The following is a 22,860-nucleotide window of genomic DNA, read 5'->3' on the forward strand; positions in this document are numbered from 1 at the left end:
GACCAACAACACCAAACGCATCACAAGTTATTGACATGTTGACATTTCTATGGCGTGGTGTACCCACCGGTTTTAGTTTCTGTTGCTAGAATTTGTAGGAAATGAAGGAATTACCGTTACGTATAACTCTACTAAAATATTCTTCATTTATGATCAAATATCAGTGTAGCGGGAACTTTTTGTGTTTTCTGTATACGCCATCAGAAATATAAATATCCTTAACTTTGTGTCATTAAAGTAGAAAACATTCTGAACGCACAGCGCTTGTCTGACTGGTTGAATGTTGCTGCTCCGTCTCTACTGGTCCCTTGGAGATGAAGACGTGTAGCAGGAATCAGCAACTGCTGTCCTCAAATGTCCTGCAGGTTTTAAATGTTTCCCTGCTGCAACATGATTCAAATAAAATGCACCTCCAACAGTGCACCAGCCTTTTCCACGTTTCTTTAAAAGGCGGTGGCAGTGTGGACTGTCTGATTTTGTACGCATTTCCAAAGATCCAAATAAAAGAAACAAAAGGAAAGGATTTAGAAAATTACAAATAATTTATTTTTCTTCAAACAAACAAAAAAAAAAAAATAGAATAAAAGGTGGATCGTTATATATTTGTTCCAGGTAACAAAAACCAACAAAACGCCTGAAAGTGGTCAAAAAATCATTTCAACCTGTCTCACACCACCTGACAATGATTTCCAACCAAAAAAAAAAAAAAATAAAAAAAATAAATCTTTCTCTTCCCTCCCTGTTCTCACACTCATCAAAAGCTAATAATCAAATCAAAATCTATCTGTGTAATATAACCTAATATACTAAAATATCATACAAATAACAATAACAATAATTTAACTTCCATAACATCCATCTCTCATAAATGATGCCAGTAATAACCTTTACATATGTGCATGTCAATAATTACATTATTAGTTAGCCCTGCTCCCTGGTAACAGGAAGTGATCCTTTTTAAGTCCTAAATGGCCTGATGTGCAGTCTGGCTGCACTTTATGTTTGAAGAGGCATGGGAAGGATGTTGCCAGAGGGCCTTCATCGCCGCTTGTGGCTTTAATTATTAGTGTGGCTTTAATTATTAGGCCCGAGCACCTTGGCGGTGCGAAGGCCTATTGTAATTGCAGTGTTTATTATTAGGCCCGAGCAGCAAAGGCGGTGCGAAGGCCTAGTGAAATGCAAATGTTTCTTCTTACTCTTCTTTTTATTCTTCCATAAAACTGGGCAATGCAATTGCCCCCCTTCAGTGCTCTTTGAGGCCAGTTCAGAAGGGACAGGGCGTGAGTGGTTCAAAACTGTCAAGCACTTCTCTTGGTTTTTCAAGAAAGTTTCCACTACTGCAACCAGGCACCACGCCAAGGGTGGAGTGTGTTCCAAAAATAAAAGAAAAATCAAAAGTGCAAAGCAGCAGGCGACCGGAAGAGGGCGGAGCTGCTCCAAATTTGAACTTCAGCCCTCCAGGCCCCTTGGCTGTCAGAGCGGAGGAATGGCGCACTTGCGCAGTTCATCCTTGGGTGCTTACCGCCGTTACCAAGGGTTACAGACTGCAGTTTGCAATGAGATTTTATTCCCGGTATTTCCTCATTCCGAAGAAGGGAGGATCGTTATGTCCCATCCTGGACTTGCGTGTTTTCAATTCCCATCTTTGAAAATACAAGTTCAGAATGCGGACACACACTTTATTCCAATCTATAAGACAAGGCGACTGGCTGACGTCGATAGATTTGCAGGATGCTTATTTTCACATAAGCATTTACCCATCTCACAAGAAATACCTACGGTTTGTGTATCGAGGGGTGGCGTATGAGTATCAGACCCTCCCGTTTGGTCTGTCATTAACCCCGAGCGTCTTCAGCAAGTGAGTCAAAGCAGCCGTAAATGCCTCTCGCACAGCGGGCCTCAGAGTGCTGGTCTATTTGGACGATTTTCTTGTGTGCGCATCCACCAGGGTGCAGGCACAGAGAGAGATACATTGACGCTGCTACGCAGCCTGTTGGGCTTGGGTTTCAATGTCAATCACACAAAGAGTGTGTTGATTCCCACTCAGAGGTTACTGTATTTAGGGCTCAAAATAGACTTGGTCTCTTTTCCGGCTTTTCTGTCGAAGGAGCGAGTGGAAAAATTCCGCCAACATCTCACACTTTTTCGCAGGGGAAGCACTGTCTCGTTGAGAGCCTGCATGCGTTTAATGGGGCGGATGGCCTCAGCAATATCGGTGGTCCCTCAGGGATTGCTGATGATGAGATTTTCAGCACTGGGTGTCCTCCCTGCGGCTGGATGCCAGACGCCATATCAGATGGAGGGTGAAAATTTCCCCTGAGTGTCAGTTGGCTCGCCGTTCCTGGAAGAACCCAAAGGTGTTCTTCACCGGTGTTGCGTTGGGAACAGTGTTTATGTTTATTATATAAATTACCTGGAGTTATTGACAGTATTCCTGGCTCTGAAACATTTTCTACCGAGCCTGATGAATTGTCATGTGTTGGTCAGGACAGATAACACAACAGCAGTGGCATATATAAATCGGCAAGGAAGCACTCATTCTGTGGTTCTCCACAGACTTGCCCACTGCCTGATAATGTGGAGCAGCGAGTGCCTGCTGTCATTACACGTGGCGCACATCCCTGGTGTGTTGAACACAGGGGCAGATTTGCTCTCCAGAGGAAATCCACCATATGGGGAGTGGAAGCTAAACCCCGAGGTGGTCCAGCTGGTCTGGGAGAAATTCGGTCAAGTGTCCGAAGATCTCTTCGCATCGCGCGAAAACACACAGTGCCCCCTTTTCTTTTTATTCAGAGACAAGGACGCACCACTGGGAGTAGATGTTGTATGCGTTTCCCCCGCTCAGCCTGATTGGTTTGGTACTGAGCAGAGTGAGAGAACAATGGCTGTCTCTGATTTTAATAGCGCCGTACTGGCCAAGCAGTCCGTGGATGGCGGAGCTGGTCAGTTTGCAGCAGGACAAACCATGGTCTCTGCCGCTGCACAGAGACTTGGTGTCGCAAGCGCACGGTCAGATTTTCCACTAGCTTCCCGAGCGACTAGCTCTATGGGCTTGGCACGTGAAAGGATAAATTTATATGGCTCTGGTCTCTCGCGGAGAGTGACTGAAACAATTCAAAACGCCAGGGCTCCATCCACGCGCTGCCTCTATGATAATAAGTGGCGCGTGTTTGAGAAATGGTGTGATAACAGAAACATACTCTCGTTCCAGTGTTTCTGTTTCGGATGTGTTATGTTTTCTACAGGATTTATTGGATGATGGGAAAGCCTTTTCTACCATTAAGGTTTATTTGGCTGCCATCTCAGCCTGTCATGTGGGTTTTGGGGCTGCGCCTGTCGGTCAGCATGCCCTAATAAAGAGATTTTTTAAAGGAGCGCAAAGACTACGACCAGTGGTCAGGACTCCGGTCCCAACATAGGATTTATCTGTAGTCTTGGAGGCGCTCTCAGGACCATCTTTTGAGCCCATGGAGTGCATGGATCTAAAAGCATTGTCTCTTAAAACCATTCTCTTGCTGGCTTTAACATTCGCAAAAGGAATTGGTGAGCTGCAGGCTCTGTTTGTGCACACGTCACGTATGTGTTTCTCTCCAAATTTTGACAAGGTTTCTCTACGTCCGAATCCTGCCTTTGTGCCCAAGGTTAGGGAGACGTCTTACAGGTGCCTGTCTTGGCAGTGGCCAGCTTTTCATCACCCACCATTTACATGTGAGAACGATAGACGACTGAATTTTCTCTGTCCGGTAAGAGCGTTACGCATTTATGTGGACAGAACTAAAGGATTTAGGACAAGTAACCAGCTCTTCGTGTCCTGGGCTCCTAGTCATAAGGGAAGACCCCTATCCCGCCAGCGCCTGTCAGGCTGGGTGGTGGAGGCTGTTCGGGAGTCCTATAAATGCCAGGGACTGCAGCCTCCGGAGCATTCTACTAGAGGTACTCCTACCTCATGGGCCCTGTTCAAAGAGGTATCTGTGAAAGATATCTGTGACGCTGCATGCTGGACGTCTCCACACACGTTTATCAGGCATTATCGCCTGGATGTTACGGTGTCCTCCCTGGCTCACTCAGTCCTCAGTGTGGGACCTTAGTTCAGCCTTGGGGTGGGCGTGTGATGTCGACTTGCTTTTGAGTCGAGGATTTGCGCTTCGGAGCATGCAATTCAGGAGTGGGCTACATCTCCCATAGTGAGATACCGAACAAGGTTTGAAAGAGAACGTTAGGTTACTATGGTAACCCTGGTCCTCTGAAAACTGAGTGAGGTATCTCACTGCACTACCTTTCTTGCATTGGGCACGTGGAAGAAATACGTTTTTAGAACGTCAGGCACGGGTCTGCAGGCACTTATAAAGGGGGTGGGGTGCCCCCGTGCCAGGCACGTGATTGGTTTGTCTTGGATAGACTTGGTGTTAATAGAGCTTCCGTGATTGGTCACGCCAGAGGGCGCTTCCCATAGTGAGATACCTCACTCAGTTTTCAAAGAACCAGGGTGACCATGATAACCTAACGTTTTGATGCATGGTGGCGACAAAACGCAGCTGAGTTGAGGTTAATTTTGTGAGGATAGCAGGTTATAAATAGTGGATAAACAACTGTAAATGAGGAAAAAGTGTGAATATGTAAATAGCTTCTGTTGTGTGATCAATGTCAATATTTTTCCTCCTTAAAGCCAAGTCTTCAGAGAATGACATGAATATGAGAAATTGACACTGTGTCATTTCACTGCCACATTGAGATTAGTATAGAAAGCATGGGCTGCTCTGAGATGTGTTGGTGTTTTAGCTTAGCTTTTCTGTGTCATTAACAGTTAAGTGGGTAAAAACCTGCTTTAAGGTGGAATTAAACTAAATGTGTAGATTTCCAGTTGTTAACACGTTGTGCTTCTTTATTATTTATACTTCTTAGCGTGGTATCGCAGATAAACATTTGTTGTTGGTATAAGTAGCTGTTTTGGGTTACATTGATCCTCCAAGCAGAGATCATTATGAGTCCTGTCTGTCACAGTGCAGTACCTACAAGAGTCCAGCAGAGGACAGAATGAGAGTGTTTAAGGTCCCACAAATCCAGAAAGTTGCAAGTTTTTGTTTCTACACGTGCTGAATGTAAATCTTCATTTGGTATCATGGAAAATCACATGTTTACTCAGCATAAGCTCAGTAAAAGATTTTTACAAACAAAGTTCATGTGTGGACATTGGATTACTTATGAAGATGCAATAAGCTCATGTAGTCTTACGCAATCAGCTGCTGCTGCTCCCTCACAAATCTATGAAGTGACTTTTAACGTTCCAGTATTAAAATATAATTTAGTGTCATTTCTAGAGCCAATGACAACAGAAATGTGTCCATTTGCCAGGCCTAAGAGTGCTGTAATGTTATTAAACTGCTTTTAAAATGAACTAACATATCTTTCCTTTGAATTTATCCACTACGTTACTAACAGCGAGCACTGGACAAAGGCTGCCGGGAGTAAACCCCACATCAGCAATCAGTCATAAGTATGACAAAGAAGTCAGTCCCAGTAGTCCAAACAACCAGAGAGATTATAAATAAGAAGTATAAGCAGACATTTGTAACAAGTGACACATTTGTTGTGTAAAGACCCACTTCATTCAGATTTCAGGTTTGTGATTCAGCCATCTGTCCACTTCCTGCAGTAGGATCAACTTTTATGTCTTTGATTTTATTTTGTAACTTTTGGTAAAACAAAGGACAATACTGGATCTTTCAAATAAGTCATGGCAGCAGAGTAATTCTGTTTATTTTAACTTGAAACATTAAATATCTGACAGAAGAGAAAAACCCTGCTGCTGTCTTGCTGTAAAAACTTTCATTTCAACACTGCATGATGAAATGAACTGAGGACAGCAGGACATGGCCAGCGTGCTGCCTGCCGGCTGACTGCAGAGCTCCTTCTCCAGGTTAATGCACACCAGTCAATTCAACACCAGCTTTCTGAGAGGAGAAGCTAAAATGTAGCAGACGCAACTGGAAGGCCTCATAGGCCCTTTTCAGCACTCTGACCTGCAGCCGATTAGCAGAACTGATCAAGCTTTCCACATTTAGTAGATTGTTTTAAGTCCAGAAAAGGCATCATTATCAACCAAGTCTAAAAAGGTCCACCATCAGCAGCTGTGGTGAGGAGGAGGAGAGGTGAAAGGTGAACTCCAGAGGGGAATAAAACCCCTGAAATGAGGCAAACTTTGAGTTTTACATTTAGAATGAGAGATACCTCACACTCCGACTTACTAGATTAATTTAAGATATAAAAATGCCATCCTTTAATAATTTGTGGGTCATTTTAAAGAGCACTATATAGCTTGAACTTAACTTGAACCTCTGCAAGCTGTGCGTCTTTTCCCCTCAAGTGCGGCTGAAAAAAAATGACAGCAGTTGGTTTATCCACATATTATTCACACTGGGGCCAAAAGAGAACGCAACAATTCCCTTGTTAACTATTAAAAGCAGATTATCAGTGTTCCACATCTCACATCATGCTGTTTCTTTTAAAGGTTTTATATTTTAGACTCTTGTTTCTGCTAATGAAATAACCAACCAACATGTCCCGATGTACTGCAGGTTTGGGTTCATCTTGAAAGTACTACCTCCGTACCAGGACTCATTTTAGGGCTGAAACTTTTTAGAACTCCACTCTGGCTGGAGGAAATGAACAGAGGCTACTGAGGGAAAGAATATCATCACAGTCTGGTTTCTGGTTCTATCCTGTTCCAGGAATCTGCAACCAACTGCTCTTGAGCTGCATGCAGCTCTTCAACCCTTCTGAACTGGCTCTAGAAGAAAATAAATATGCAATTCTGCATGGAGTTTTCAACAGTAGTTAGCGCATTTGCTTGATTTGTGGTGAGAAATTAGCCAAAAAATGAATTGAAATGATAACATTGAAAGACACTTCCAGGGCAAACATGTAACATTTTCTAAAACGTAGCTGGGACAAAGTGAAACCAGTCAAAAGAATTCTTCTGGTACAAAAGTCTTTCTTGGGGAGGGTTAGTCATAGACAGAGAGGCATTATATCAGACTGTTGTCCACCAGCAGCTCTCCAACTGGTCCCATTTGATCTCCTCTGCTGCTGATTGGCCAAAATTATTTTCCACTAAACAGAGATGTTTCCCAAAACATAAAAACTCTCTATATTTTAAAAGTTCCCTAAATGGATCTTGTAAATATTAAAGACTACCTGGCCAAAGGTGATATAAATACACATCATAAGCTGAACATAAAACCATTTCCCCAACCTACAACCCAGTACTACTATCCTAAACCCCGTCCATCTGTCACATGACCTGTCCCAGAACCTTTAGAGCGTGTTCAGGTCCCTGGGGAAACTTTTCCCCGAACTCCCAAGACAGGACACCAGTCAGGTGAGCTAACACACCATTTTACTATCAACCACATCCTGCACACATTTACACACATAATCAGCTATGAAACATGAATTCTTTTCTCTTTCACAGGCATCTGACAGACAGAAATCATATCCATCAGTAAATACCAATAAAATGCATTTATATGGGTTTCTGTGCTTATTTAAAGAACAAAATGTTAATTTAAGTGCAAATGTGCAATAAATCTGATGTTTTAAAGCAGACAAACATCCAGAACTTGCAGGATGCAAGGTCCCTGCATCCTCAAGGGTCACATGACGATGCAGGTCTTATGAGGTCTTGTGGTTTCGTGACCTATGCTCATCTCGTCGGGTAGGTGTTAAAAATGGCTCTTTTATTAGTAAACATTGCAGACCCAATACATACCAAAGATTAATAAATGTATTAATTATGTTCATTTCTGTTCAAACTGGGTCCTTCATGGTTTCTACATAATGTAACATGATGGTTTTAGTTGAAACTAAGCAGTAAAAAAGTCATTGTTACTGCTCTGATGCATTAAAGTCAGCACATTCCCACATCAGCTGAATATGACAATGAAATGTGTCCTGTGGCTTTTTATTCACATAAACAGTAAACAATTTAGCCAGTCACATAACTTGCATTAATTACTGTGCAAATTATGAATTATGTATCTCACATATAACAACATACAACAAGATCTGAGATCACATATTGATTTAGTTCCTTACATGTTCAGGCTCCCTCGAGTCTAGCAGATGAGTTTGTAATTAACCTTTTGATGCATAGTGTTCACTACAACTCACACCTGTTAGTATATGTATGGGTGTAGATGGTAGACACTTCTTTAGACATTAGTGAGTCAACCAAGTGTACACAGCAAAGCCACTCACTGAATAATGAAAAAGGATATATCGGTAAAATATATTCTGCAGAATAAATAGTTTGAATAACACGGAATATAAAAGCATCATTGTATGTGTTTGTCGAGAAGTAAATGTTTTTAAAGATATTTGCATCAGAGTGTCAGAAGAAGAACTTATCACAACATTATAATTGATAAATTATTTGAAAAGAAATATATAGATAGATTACTATTGATATCTTGAAATTAAAACTGTTTCATCAGAGGCTGGTAGATCAGAGTATTTAGTGATTGCAACAATAATAAATGTAATTTATATCATATTAATTACTATAACTTGACCATTTAAGGCGAATGATTCGTGCTGTATTGTTTAATCACAGCAGATCCTTCGATAAGAAAAAGCCATTTATTTGTCCTGCACAGCGCCTGCAGTTACACGCTGTGAACACAGGGGGCGCTCCACGCCGTCATTGTCCACTTGGCTGCAGCTGGAGGTGCAGATCCATGAAGCAATATGTTCACTGTAAAATGAACCAATATGTTGTTTCTATCGGAAATAATCTGAATATGATGGATCAGTTACCTCAGAGTTTATGTCAGATGGATAAAATGGACAAAGACTGACATGAAGCCATTTAAACTGGTGCAGAGTTATCTTTCAACACGTTGCCTGTTGTCAATAGCAACCTTAGAACTTGACGTGAGTGCATCAAAGCGTGATGTCACCAAAAAGTCTCTTTTGTTACGTCTTCAGATCATTAAAAGTTCCCAGTTCTACCTGTGAGAGCTCAGTTTGTCAAGTTCACACCGTGGAAAAGACGACCTCCAGCGACCAGTTTTTCAGTCTTGAAAACCCTCTGCGTGTAAACGAGATAATGGAAACCTGTCCCATTATGGAAGACGTAAGTATTTTTCTTTTAAAATCCGTAATCCGTGTTTAACAGAAAAATCTTATGTTTCACTCCTGATTCATTTTAGATTGTATACATATGATTGCAAATTTGATGTGAAATGGATAATTTTGGTGGTGATTTTAATTTTTAGGGTATACTGTGATAAGTGATTGTCACATGCAATAACAGATAAATAGATAGCAGGGATATAGATAAGTTTAATAATCACATGACAATATATATCAATTCAACATACTTTAATCTTTGTTCACATGAAATTCTCAGCAAAACATCCCAGTTTAGATGAATTCTTTATACTAAGGCTTAAATATTTCACTTCATGTAAAATAAAAGTGAAAGAGGAACTTTTTGTTTGTAGATTTGAAAACAGAATTTAGTGTAAATGTCACTCCTGATTAAGAGTCAATTATTTTTAGATGTTAGTTACAGTAACAAAGTTCAGTCTGCCTTTATTATAATTAAACACCAGACCTTAGTTCATAAACTTTTAATTGAATTCACACATTTATTTTTTTTTCTTTTGGCAAAGCAGAGAATTTTAAATGTTTAAAACTTGTTATATAATAAACTGTGATGCTATTTTGAACCAAAAACCTTTCTGAAAAAAATCCACTGATTTTTGTTAAACAAATTGGTGTTTTTGAATTAAAAAAAAAAAACTCATCAAGTTTAACTGATTATTGACAGATTTCTATTATTAACACAGATTTTACCCATGTGGCAAATAAGTGTTTTCAAAATCTGAACGGCAGTCACTTGGATTATGTAATCGTTCATTAACAACTCATTTATAACTGATCATTTTATGCTCAAAGCACAAAAGAAGTAAAAAATAATCACCACCAAAATTATTCAATCTATATCGGAAAACCAAACATAGATAGATAGATAGATAGATAGATAGATAGATAATTCAATGTCTACATTTCATTGCTAACAAAGAATGTGTTTGTTTCTGTCTACAGATAGACCAGCAAGACACCCGGACTTCAGTCCACGTTCGTAAGCCGACCAGGTCTGGAAGACAAAGGTTTAGGAAAGTCCCTTCACCAGCCATCGCTAAGGACTCTCCTGAAGCCTGCAGTCCTGTGACTGAGCAGGGATACACCTGGACAGCTTCCCTGGTTCCTAATCCCAGCAGGCCTGGAAGCCCAAAGCTGATGATCAGAATGGTACCAGTAACATCTTCATCCAGATCTTTATCCAGTGCCTCATCAAGCTCATCCTCCACTTGGTGGTCTGGATCTTCGTCTAGATCTTCATCCAGGTCATCATTCAGATCTTCATCTAGATCTTCATCCAGGTCATCATTCAGATCTTCATCTAGATCTTCATCCAGGTCATCGTCTAGATCTTCATCCAGGTCATCATTCAGATCTTCGTCTAGATCTTCATCCAGGTCATCATTCAGATCTTCATCTAGATCTTCATCCAGGTCATCATCAAGTTCATCCACATCATCATCATCCAGCCATTCACCACCAAGAGATGAATACTGGACTTATGAGCCTGGTGAAGGTGAATTTATACTCATTTTCAGAAGACATCAGAAGACGGGATCCCCACCAAGATCCAGCTCTCCCAATTCAGCCCTGACATCCTCTCTGCACATTCCACCACCATCTCCATGCTGCATACCAAGCATTACAACAGAGAGAGCAGGAGGATTAAAAAGGAAAATCTGGGAGCTTGAAGATCTGCCTAAAGTTTTGGAGAAGAGGCAGCGGACAACGAGCTTGAAGTCATCAGGACTTGAAGAAATGGTTTATGAGGATTTGGATGAAACGTCCAAGGTCATCCTTAAAAGAAGGCTGACACCAAGCTTCAGATCTTTATCCAGCTCCTCGTCCAGATCTTCATCCAGATCTTCATCCAGATCTTCACATCACTGGGGCCGTTCACCATCAGCACATGATGACTTGACTGTTGAATCTGTGAAAGAAGAGCTAAAAATGATCCAGAGACGATATCTGAAGACAAAATCTCCACCAAGATCTCCAGAAAGATCCAGATCCAGCTCTCCTGATTCAGCCTTGTGGTCATCTCCTTGCAATCCTCCACTGTCTTTGAGCACCTCACCATTTACAACAAATCAGAGTCCATCGATGGAAGGAGGATTAAAAAGGACCAACGAGGAGCTTGAAGATCTGCCTGATGTTCCCCAGAAGAGGCAGCGGACAACAAGTTTCAAGTCCTCAGGAGTCCAACAATTGGGTTATGAGATTTCAGAAGACAAGTCCAAGGTCATCCTTAAAATGAGGCCGACATCAACCTTTCATTCACCTTCTCAAAGTCCATTCAACCCAAAATCCAGATCCAGCTCCCCAGATTCCGGCCTGTGGTCATCTCCTTACAATCCTCATCTGTTTCTGCTCCCCTCACCACTTACAACAAACCAGAGTCCATCGATGGCAGGAGGATTAAAAAGGACCAACGAGGAGCTTGAAGATCTTCCAGAAGTCCCCCAGAAGAGGCAGCGGAAAACAAGCTCGTCTCCACCATATAAAACCATCAACTAGCCTTTCAACATTTCACAATGTTTTCTAGTAAAATCGTAAGTTAGTTAGTAATTTATTATTATCACTAGTCAGTTGGTGCTTTTTGGTTCCAGTTGTTAGATAGTTAGTAATTCATTTACAATTTTTTTCTGGTTAATAGTTATTTAAGTATTTGATTATTTAGTTATATAGTTAGTTACTGTTTCATATCATTTTAAGTTGTTAGGTAGTTTTTCATTGATGAATATTCTAGTTAGTAAGTTAGGTATTATTATCATTTCTAGTTAGTTGGTGTTTATTTTCAGTTGTTTTTTACTAATTTGTAGTTAGTTAGTTAGTTACAAAGGAACAATACATTTTTTATATGACTTTCATATTATTGTAGAGTTGTTTAATTTTATCCAAAAGTTAATTTAAATTTGTACTACATCTATTATTACACATACATGTCTTTTAAAAATACAGATCTTTTATTAGGAAAACAACCAAAAGTATGTTTCTGGTTTGAACCTGTGAATGTATGAGTTCTCTCCTGCTTCTCTGGTGAATAAAGAAGGGACCCACTTTATGTCAAAAATGATTTATGACCCCCTGTCATCCAATGAGAAGCTGCCACGTCACAAGTGGGCGTGGCTTAACGATCCGGAAGCCCCTCCCCTTTGTGATCCAATGAGAAGCTGCCACGTCACAAGTGGGCGTGGCTTAACGATCCGGAAGCCCCTCCCCTTTGTGATCCAATGAGAAGCTGCCACGTCACGAGTGGGCGTATCTTAATGAACCGGAAGTCCCGCCCCCTCAGTGATCCAATCAGCGTGTGCCACGTCATAAGTAGGCGTATCTTAATGAACCGGAAGTCCCTCCCCCCTCTGTGACCCAATCAGCGTGTGCCACGTCATAAGTGGGCGTAACTTGGGTGAGGGGCGGTCCCTGGACCACGTGATGTCCGGAAGTGACGTATGTCCGTACGTCATCTCCCTCCTCCCAGGCGTGGCTCTAAAAGTGACGTCATCCGTGGGCGTTCCCTGGACCACGTGATGTCCGGAAGTGACGTCCCTCCTCCCAGGCGTGGCTCTAAAAGTGACGTCATCCGTGGGCGGTCCCTGGACCACGTGATGTCCGGAAGTGAGGTCATCCGGCGGCGGTCCCTAGACCACGTGATGTCCGGAAATGACGTATGTCCGTACGTCATACCTGGGCGGACATGTCTTCTGGACGTACGGCATGCCTGGACGGTGTGCCTGGACATGCCCGGACATGTCTTCTGGACGTACGTCATGCCTGGGCGGTGTGCCTGGACATGTTAGGGGCATGTCCGAACGAGTCTAGAGGTATAAAGAGGGGTCCGGGGGGGAAAAAAAAAAAAATTAAAAAAACGTCTAAGAGAAAGAGTAATAAAATAAGGTAAAGAAAGTTTTGGGGAAAAAACAAAAAAAATCCCTTACCTTCTCCATATGCGTGTCACTCTGATGCAATCAGTATTTCTTCAGCGATGAGACGTGGTTTTTCGCCTTTGAGTCTTTTGGGTCTACTGGAAAAGAGCAAACTTATCATGGGAAATGCAAAAAGTAGTATAAACAGAGTTTACAGGGTGGGAAGAGTGAAAAAAAGTTTTTTTGCTGGCTGCAAAAATCCTCTCTGAGTCTGTTTGTATTTACACCCCCGCTCTTCTACTGGCCCGTGTGGCAAGCACCCCCTCTTGTCTGCAGCAGGCTTTTTACGACCCTCTGTTGGTGTGTTTTCAGTGACTTTCGCGTTGATAAACTATTGGAAAAAAAGAAGAAGAATTAAACTATTATGATAAATGCAAAAAGAGAAGTAAAAAAATAGAAGTGTTAGCAAAAAAAAAAAAAGTGCTAATAAATGGATGGGAAAAGAAAAAACGTTGTTTTTGCTCCTTCAGTCTGCAAAATCCTTTTTCCCCTCGGTGGTGGGACATGTGTTCTCTTGTTGGTCTGAAAGAAGAGCAAAAAAAAAAGCTAACTTATTATGATATTTGTAGAGTTTTAACTGATAAAACGAGTACCTTTTTTCTACACGCGTCTATCTGCTGCTCATGCGTTTTGAGTCTGTTTTTTACTGAAGGAAGAGAAAAAAAGTTCCTTTAACTGTCCCTGTTTAAATCCTCTAACACTTGGGTTAACTTGCAGAGAAGTGGCAACAAGTTGTTAGCTGAGATAATACAAACAGAACATTCTTTCTGTCTCAAAGTAAGCTTTTATTGATTAATGACCCTCTAGCTGGGAAAAAGTTTTAAAAATCAGACACCTGGTCCTTCTTTAAGAGAAAGGGGTTTTTAAACTATGGATGCTCATATATTTAACAGACACGTGTGGTAAACATACATAACTTACAGAGAAGCGTCAGCAAGCTGTTAGCTGAAATAATACAAACAAAACATTCTCTCTCTCGCCAAGTAAGCTTTTATTGCTTAATGACCCCCCCGTAGCCGGAAGAAAAAAATGTGATGTTTAAGAGAAAGGGTTTTTAACCTATGGATGCTCATATATTTAACAGAAACGTGTGGTAAACATACATAACTTACAGAGAAGTGTCAGCAAGCTGTTAGCTGAGATAATACAAACAAAACATTCTCTGTGTCAAAAATGAGTTTTTATTGCTTAATGACCCCCCGTAGCCGGGAAAAAAGTTTTAAAAATCAGACACCTGGTCCATGTTTAAGAGAAAGGGTTTTTTAACCTATGGATGCTCATATATTTAACAGAAACGTGTGGTAAACATACATAACTTACAGAGAAGTGTCAGCAAGCTGTTAGCTGAGATAATACAAACAAAACATTCTCTGTGTCAAAAATGAGTTTTTATTGCTTAATGACCCCGTAACGGTCAAGAAACCTGTCAACAACGGTTGCTTCTTATCTGAAAAAAAACAGAGAAACAAATTATCGATGTACGTTTCCAAAAGAAATATAAAACCAGTCCTTTAGTCACTTCTAAAAATCACCTCGTTCCGAGAGACAACCTCACAACGCAACCATGTCACGGGGTAGGGAAAAAAACTTCTTCATGTCTAGGCTTTTCATTTATCAGACTTACTGATTAACTTTAATTTATCCGGTATTTAGAAATTATAACGATCGCACAGATCCACTCGCCTCCATCGAGAAACGATCTTGGGGCAGGTGAGTATTAAAATCAACGATTCATCTTTTTTCTAAAAGTTATTTTTTAACTAAAATTATTTGCTTTTTTTCCTTTACCAGATTTTTTTGATGAATGGGAGGGAATAACGCTTACGCAAACAGATTACGGTACGTCTTTCTTTTCTTATTTAAAACGTAGCGTCTGTCATTATATCATGATTTAAAATATTTGTTTTCCAAATGCTTTACTCACCAGATTTATTTAGAGCAGCGGCCCGGCTGCCGGAACCAGAGGACAATATACGTCCCGGCGTGATCCGGTCCATTCCTCAGCTTGAAGAGTCTGGATCAGCCCCGGACCGGTCTGGCATACAGGCTAGCATCCCGGCAATCCGTCAAGTCGTCAACAGGCTCCGCAGACGTCCGGTCGTCGAGGGTCCGGTTCCCGGAGATGAGGGCTCAGCTCCACGGATTGATTGTGAACAATCGGAAGCCATTACTACATGCACGATAGGTAATATTATTTATTTATTATTTCTTTTCAAAAGTCACCGCTGCAATAAGCTTCTGCAAACAACCTCGTGCATGTTACGTCACTTCTTGGCGACGCATCCTGTCTTTTACTTCACCTTTGGAAGTAAAATAGATTATGTTTTCCTCTCTTTTTTTTTTTTTTTTTTTCTCCAGAGACGCAAACCAACGCTTCTCGCGACGCGTCCCATGTAAAACAAGGTCAGTTTTTTTTTTGGACTCTTATTATTATTATTATTATTATTATTATTATTATTATTATTTAGAAATATATACAAATATGTCTTCTTGATACGTTTTCAGAAACACCGGACGCCGCTTCACACGGCGCTGCCAGTGTTGGTCAAGGTAAGTCTTTGAATCTGAATAGAAATGAAAATATTAATATTAATTTTAATGATTATTATTTTATTGTTAGAAGTTCAAACGGAGGAGATCAGGACTTCTGCACCGACAGGCAGCATCGGCACGAATCGAAGTAAGCCCCACAAAATAAAAATAAATTTAAAAAAGATATCTTCTCATAGGAAGAAAAAAATAAATAAATAAAGTTTTATCCGAACTCTTATTTTTTGGGCTTCTCTCCACAGGAACTAGGCGCGCTCTTCCTGCCGGAAGGAGGAGACCCGGCTTTCAGAAACTACGTTGTAATAACATTAGTAACGTAGCATTTTATTTTATTAACATATCATTGTTTTATTAACAGAAGTTTTATATATCATCTATCTTTCGTTTTGTCTTGAAATGTAGCGCCGGAAAGACGGCGTAACCGCGGACGTCCACGTTGGACGTCTCTGACATGTCGGAATCCGCTCAGCAGGAGGGATAATTACGAACGCCGAGGAGACACGCTGGAGACATTCCTGCATCTGAGCCGTACACTGTCTGAAGTTTTAACTACGCTGGGTAACATGCTTCAAAGGTAAGCTGTAAAGGTGTGACATTTTCTACTCCTGTACTATCATGGAAGAGATAAACAGATTGTTAGATTCACTCAATCAGATTCCAGCGGCGTTCGCTAACCCATCTATTCCGTTTCAAGCCGATCAGCCCGTTCAAAATAGCGCGGATCCTGTACCGACTGATTTTAACAACTTTGATTTAATAGATCACGCTCTTCTTAACCTACATCGGCCTTTGCATGACAATTTTAACACACAACCCGTAAGTCTTCCTGGGACTGAGGTTGAAGAGATTTCACTCCCCGTACAAGATAGCTCTTTAGCACCATCCAGGGGACAAACCCGTCTCATCGCGGAAGAAGACCTGAGCGGTGCTGCTGAAGCTGCAGCTTCCCCTGACATTCTTCAGTTGAACGAACCTGTACAGTCTGGAGGAGGTATACGTGGGTCAGGAGAAGCTGCTTCGCTCGAAGCAGGTCGTCAGCTGTCCCGCGAGCGCTTCAATAATCATGAATTTAGACATACACTGAATCTGCCTGCCAGAGACATTCCAGACCTCTGTCAGTTTTACATCGATGTGCAGACGGGTATTGCGGAATTTGTTGATGAAGTTTACCCTCAGATTCATCGCGGCGATCTGGTCCAACTAGAAATACTGAGCCAGAACAGTCAGAATCATATATTATTACCCGTCACTGAGCCATCCCAGGGAGAGATAATGGATTTATTCGGGGATTTGCTAGACCGTATGGTACAGTCAAATGATAGTGTAGCTTCAGATTCTCGCCTAGAGCTTGTTGTGCAAATCATAACAAACCCTTCAGGCGGTGCTAAACGGAAACTTGAAAAAACAATAGACTGTGAAATTGTTCAGAAAAAAAGACGTCATCTGTACGTCGTGAACAATAGACAGGATGAGCTGTGCTTTGCGATAAACTTAGCCTTTCTAATCTCCCCACATTTCACAGATCAGCAGGCTGCGTCGTTTGGTACAGAACTGCAGCTTCGGGCAGGTCTGAATGCTAATTCGCCCGTCAACTTCAGCGACATTCGTAGATTTGAGGACATTGTCCAGCGTAAAATCATAATATTTTACAGAACAAAAGACCAGCGTCCCTTATCTAAATTTCAAACAGATTTCCCGGACCGAACAAATCCGCTGTTTTTTTTTCTCGCACAGAAACACTATTACGGGATTAAAAATATTGGAGGATTTATAGGGGGTAAATACATTTGCCACTTTTGCTATAAATCTTACAAAAACTCATACACGCACGCCTGTCCAGGGTTTTGCTCGGTATGCAACGTTTCTTCCTGCACTCAGGAAGAGGAGGCGTCTGAATTTTGTACGGATTGTAACAGAGTATGTCGCTCACATGCGTGTTTTGTGCGGCATAAGCAAACTAAACCCTGCTCCTCTGCTCAAACTGCTGATAGCATATGCTCGCTGATAAAACGCTGCAAAAAATGTCACACCACATACCGCGTGGCCAAAGGGAAGGCTTCTCACACCTGCCCTAAATTAAAATGCAACATCTGCGGCGAAAAATTAGCGGCCAAATCAGACCTCGATGTGCATCAGTGTTACATTCAACCGCTAACCCAGGATAAGAGGCAGGACAGTAATCTGATTTTTTACGATTTTGAAACATTCACAGACGCACAGGGTCAGCACGTACCATTTCTAGTCTGTACCAAAACGTTGAAGGGTGTCCGATGGGAGTCTTACGGTTTGGATTGCGCACGGCAATTTATCTTGCATTTCAGGAGACCGATGTACCGCGGATCTACTTTTATAGCTCATAATTCCCGCGGCTTTGACGGTTACTTGGTGCTGAATGCGATGCTTGAGCTTGGCCTGAAGCCCTCGCTGATTATGCAAGGCGCAAAAGTTCTCTGCTTTAGCGAACCTGATTTCCGAACGAGGTACATCGACTCACTCTCGTTTCTCGCCATGCGACTTAGTCAAATGCCAAAAGCCCTGGGCTTCGATGATTGTAGCAAAGGCACGTTTCCTCACAAATTCAGCTCGGAGGAGCATCTAAATTACATCGGTACGTATCCACAAGCGTCTGATTACGGCGTGGACGGCATGTGTCAGCGCGAACAGGATGAGTTTCTTAGCTGGTACACGGATGCGTGTAAAGGGGCCTTTGACTTTAAAGCTGAAGCTCTGCGTTACTGTCGCAATGACGTCGAGCTTCTGGCACAAGGATGCCTGAAATTCAGACAGCAGTTTGTCAGCGACACGAACGTGGACCCGTTCAGCACCGTAACAATAGCGGCGGCGTGCAGTAAAGTATTCCGTACAAACTTTCTGCCGGCTAAAACACTGGCTATCCCGTCCCCCGATGATTATCGACGGCAGTGTAAGAGTTTTTCAAACGCTTCGATTCAATGGCTCGAGTGGGTGGCGGCCGTCAGAAACATTGACATTCAGCACGCGTTAAAAGGCGGAGAAAAGCGGGTCGGACCCTACTTTGTAGATGGTTATGCGCAGATTGCCGGTGAGCATTGGGTGTTTTCATACCACGGCTGCTTTTGGCACGGCTGTGCGTCTTGCTTTGACCCTCAGGGCATTTCTCCTATCAGAGGGCTTCCCTACGAGGAGCTTCGCAATGCGACTGAGCAGAGATCCCGCACGCTGGAGACAGTTTACGGCGTGCACGTCGTGGTCATGTGGGAGCACGAATGGGTAAAATTAAAGGCTGAAGATGCGACAGTGCGCGCGTTCATTGAAAACCTAAACATTCCAGAACCTCTCTCACCGCGTCAGGCTCTGTTCGGGGGACGGACGTGCGCCGTGAAGCTTCGGTACACAGCGGCGTCTGGTGAGTCAGTGCGCTACGTTGACGTGACGTCCCTTTACCCGTACGTCAATTATACATGCGCCTACCCGCTTGGACACCCAAAAATAATCAGGCGAGAATTTCTAGATCCGCGTGAATATTTCGGCTTCATCAGAGCCGTGGTTCTTCCTCCGCGCGCTCTGTTCTTCCCTGTTCTGCCCTTTAAAACCTCGCGCGGAAAGCTCGTCTTTACGCTCTGCCGGACCTGCGCGGAAATCAACAATCAGTCGAGCGCATGCGATCACAGCGAGGAGCAGAGGGCGCTGACAGGTGTTTGGGTTTCAGAAGAGTTTAAGAAAGCTCTGTACATGGGGTACAGAGTCTGCCTTATTACTGAAGTGTGGCATTTTGAGAGACGCGACGATTCCATCTTTCAGGGCTACATTCGCACCTTTCTTAAAAACAAGCAGGAAGCGTCCGGTTATCCGACTGACGCGGCGGATCAGGCGTCCCGTGAAGCATACATCTCGGATTATCAGACGCATCAAGGTATCCGGCTAGACCCTGAGAAAATCGAGGTTAATCCCGCAAAACGTCAGATAGCTAAAATCTCACTGAACTCCTTCTGGGGTAAATTTGCTCAAAGGAGCCATTTGACTCGGACCTCACTGGTCACTGATGACGAGGAATTTTTCCACTATGTGTTCTCCGGCATGTACAACGTGGAATATCTTTCCTTTCTGAGTGAAAAAACAGCCATGATTCAGTGGACATACCACGATCGCGTCATAACTCCTCCAGGTAAAACCAGCAACGTCTTCATCGCAGCGTTTACCACCGCTTACGCGCGCCTGAAATTGTACAGTTATCTGGAGCAGCTGGGGAACAGGGTTCTGTACACAGACACTGACAGTTTAATCTATGTCGTGGGAAACGGTGAGACGGGTCTAGAACTCGGACGTTTTCTAGGTGATTTGACGGATGAGCTGGACGGCGACAGCATACAGGAATTTGTTGCCGCCGGGCCTAAAAGTTATGCGTATCAGACCCGCGAACGCCAGAAAGTTGTCATGAAAGTTAAAGGGATTACGCAGACGCGCGATTTCGCGACGCACATAAACTTTGATAGTATCAAAGATTTAGTGGAGGGCTTTCTAAACGACGGCGACAGCGCAGGGCACATCACCATCCCACAGCACACGATTTGCCGTGATAAAACAAACTTCAAACTCAGGAATCTTTCATATCAAAAAAAATTTAGGGCCGTGTATGATAAGAGAAGACTTTTTCCTGACGGTTCTACTCTGCCTTTTGGTTACTAAATAGGAAGAAAATGTCACACTTTTCAGCACCTGATGAAGCAGAGGCCTTTGAGTACAGACTCAAAACTCCATTTTCATGTTTGTTAACAGGTCCGAGTTCCTGCGGGAAATCCCATTTTGTAAATATTGTTTTGAGAAACTGTGATCATGTCATGGATAAAGTGCCAAAAAATATTGTTTGGATTTACAGCTCTTTCCAGCCCATGTATGCTGAATTGCAGAAATTGAATAAAAACATCAAGTTTGTTCACGGTCTGCCAAATTCTTTTGACGAGGAGTTGTTTCCTTCTGATCAGACGCACTTGCTTATTCTGGATGATGTCATGTTCCAGGCCTCCGAACATCCTGAGGTGGTGAAAATTTTTACAGAGTACCGCCATCACCGTAACATGAGCGTTTTCATGCTAACTCAAAACCTTTTTCATAAGGGTAAACACAGCCGGGCCATTAGTTTAAACACAAACTATATGGTGCTTTTTAAAAATCCTCGGGATAAATTACAGCTGAAAATATTAGCTCATCAAGTTTTCCCATCACAGAGAGCCTTTTTTCTGCAGAGCTTCGAAGATGCCACCAGAGAGAACCACGGTTATTTATTGCTGGACCTGACAGCCACCTGCCCAGAACAGTACAGACTGAGAACGGGGATACTCCCCGGTCAGTGGCCTGCCGTTTACATCCCCAAAAAGTAAATAATAGATCATCATCAAGATGTCAGCGCGCATAAAACGGAATGCGGGTTTACTCAAAGCTCTGTATCATGCAACCCCTCGCCGGCGTAAGGAGATCCTGAAGCACTGCTCATCAGACTTTCTCCAGGCTCTGAGCGAGATTGCTTTAAATCTTTTAAAGGGTAACATTCCACTGTCGTCTTGCCAGTACAGAAAGCTTAAAGGTCAGAAGAAAATTATCAGATTGCTGGCCGATAAGAAAGCAGGGATAAACCGTAAACGGACGGTTTTAAGTAAGCAATCTGGAGGATTTCTATTACCGCTGCTCTCCGCAGCCGTGCCAATTCTGGGTAATATTTTAGGTGGAATCATCAGAAGGTAATCATGTCATCGCAGAAAATGTTTCTCATCACGCCTCAACAGTTAAACCGTCTAACCCGCTCCGGACCAGGGGAGAGTATTCGAGATAAGGCTGAAGAAGATCTGGATGAAAAAATGAGAGCTATATTAAACGAACCGGGCTTGGGTTCTTATGAAAAGATTAAGAAATATAACTCTCTGTTACAGAGATATCTCACCCTAATCAAACAAGGTCAGCAGGGTGAGCGAAGCGTTACTCTGACTTTACAAAACGACGCTGTCAGTGAGCGGCTGACCAGCGGACATCCTGCGGATCAGCCTCTGACCAGCGAGCGTCCCACCGGTGAAAATACTAAACACTCGGACTTGGATGAAACTGCCGGCGAAGTCATTAAAAACTTGCCCCCGCGCGACCGTCGAAATGCTGAGTACATTATGAAGAAATTAAGCGAAAGTGGTGGAAGCTGGACTGTGAGAGGGGAATTTATTCACCGGGGAAAAATAATAAAAGGTTCGCACATGATCGACTTACTGAAAAACCTGACTCAGTCTTTTAAAAAAAAAAAATCTCAAAGTCAACTGCCGAGAGGCTGGATGGATTTTCTAAACAGCTTGCGAGAGATTAACGTTCCTGTATCCACCGTGACAAATCCTGACGCGCGCGAGCAGTACCGCCTTCTTCTCCAGAAAGATGAAGATTTACCGGAAGCGGTAAACGCAGGTTGGGAAGCAGGGAAGAAGCAGAAGAAGACTAGAAAATTAACTTTATCCCCGCGCTGGGTTACGCCGGAGCAGAAAGAAAGCGGACAAGTTTCCACAAGACTGCGGAAAATTCGTAAGCCGCCTGCTTGGATAAACTTTTCCTCGTGAAAACAGAAAAAAAAAAAACATTTGTTTTGTCTTTCTCAATAAAATCTTTATTCATCACATTTTTTTTTTTTTTGCGTCATACTTTTTTCATACACACTGAATTAACAAAGTCGGTAACAATCTTTAAACATTTGTAGAGAGCAAGTCCCGTGATTAAAACATTGTGACCGTTGATTTCCGATACAGCGTTGATACTGCTTTACAAAGTTAGTTACCTCCAGGTCATTTTTTAACACGTCGTCGGTATACAAAGATAAAACTTGTTTATAAGAGAATCCCCAGGCACGGTGACAGAGATAATAAACGCAGTGTTGTCCGCAGGCTGTAGACAGAGGATGCTGAAGCTGTAGAGTGTGATAAGATATCTGATGTGAGCGGTCTTCCAAAAACTGCAGAATGCTGGCTGGGTAGTGAAAAAATGTGGGACTGAAACCGTAAGAGTCAAAAAAAGTCGACGTTCCATCCGCCTCCAGGGTAAGACTAAGCCAGTGCTCTCCGGGTTTATGCGAAGGATGCGTGTTGACTATAAAATAGCAGGGTGGCTGAAGCTCGCTACTCAACGAATGTAATTGGTCGGAGGCCCACACGCCGCAAAATAAATTTTTCCCCAGCACGCGCTGTAAAAGACTCTCCAGCTGATGGTTATTCATTCTGTTTTTGTTTTTTCAGTT

The 22,860-nt window shown here is 42.5% G+C and overlaps 1 long non-coding RNA gene across 1 annotated transcript; it reads right to left on the minus strand.

The window, feature by feature from the left end:
* Positions 1-12,198: 12,198 nt before the first annotated feature.
* Positions 12,199-15,374, minus strand: LOC306775018. Its single transcript, XR_013771844.1, has 3 exons — positions 14,998-15,374; positions 13,086-13,595; positions 12,199-12,965 (listed from the first exon to the last, which is right to left on the minus strand). It is a non-coding gene; the product is annotated as an uncharacterized lncRNA (long non-coding RNA).
* Positions 15,375-22,860: the final 7,486 nt, after the last annotated feature.

Source organism: Telmatherina bonti (assembly GCF_933228915.1).
Source record: "Telmatherina bonti genome assembly, chromosome: 1".
NCBI classification, from domain to species: domain Eukaryota; kingdom Metazoa; phylum Chordata; class Actinopteri; order Atheriniformes; family Telmatherinidae; genus Telmatherina; species Telmatherina bonti.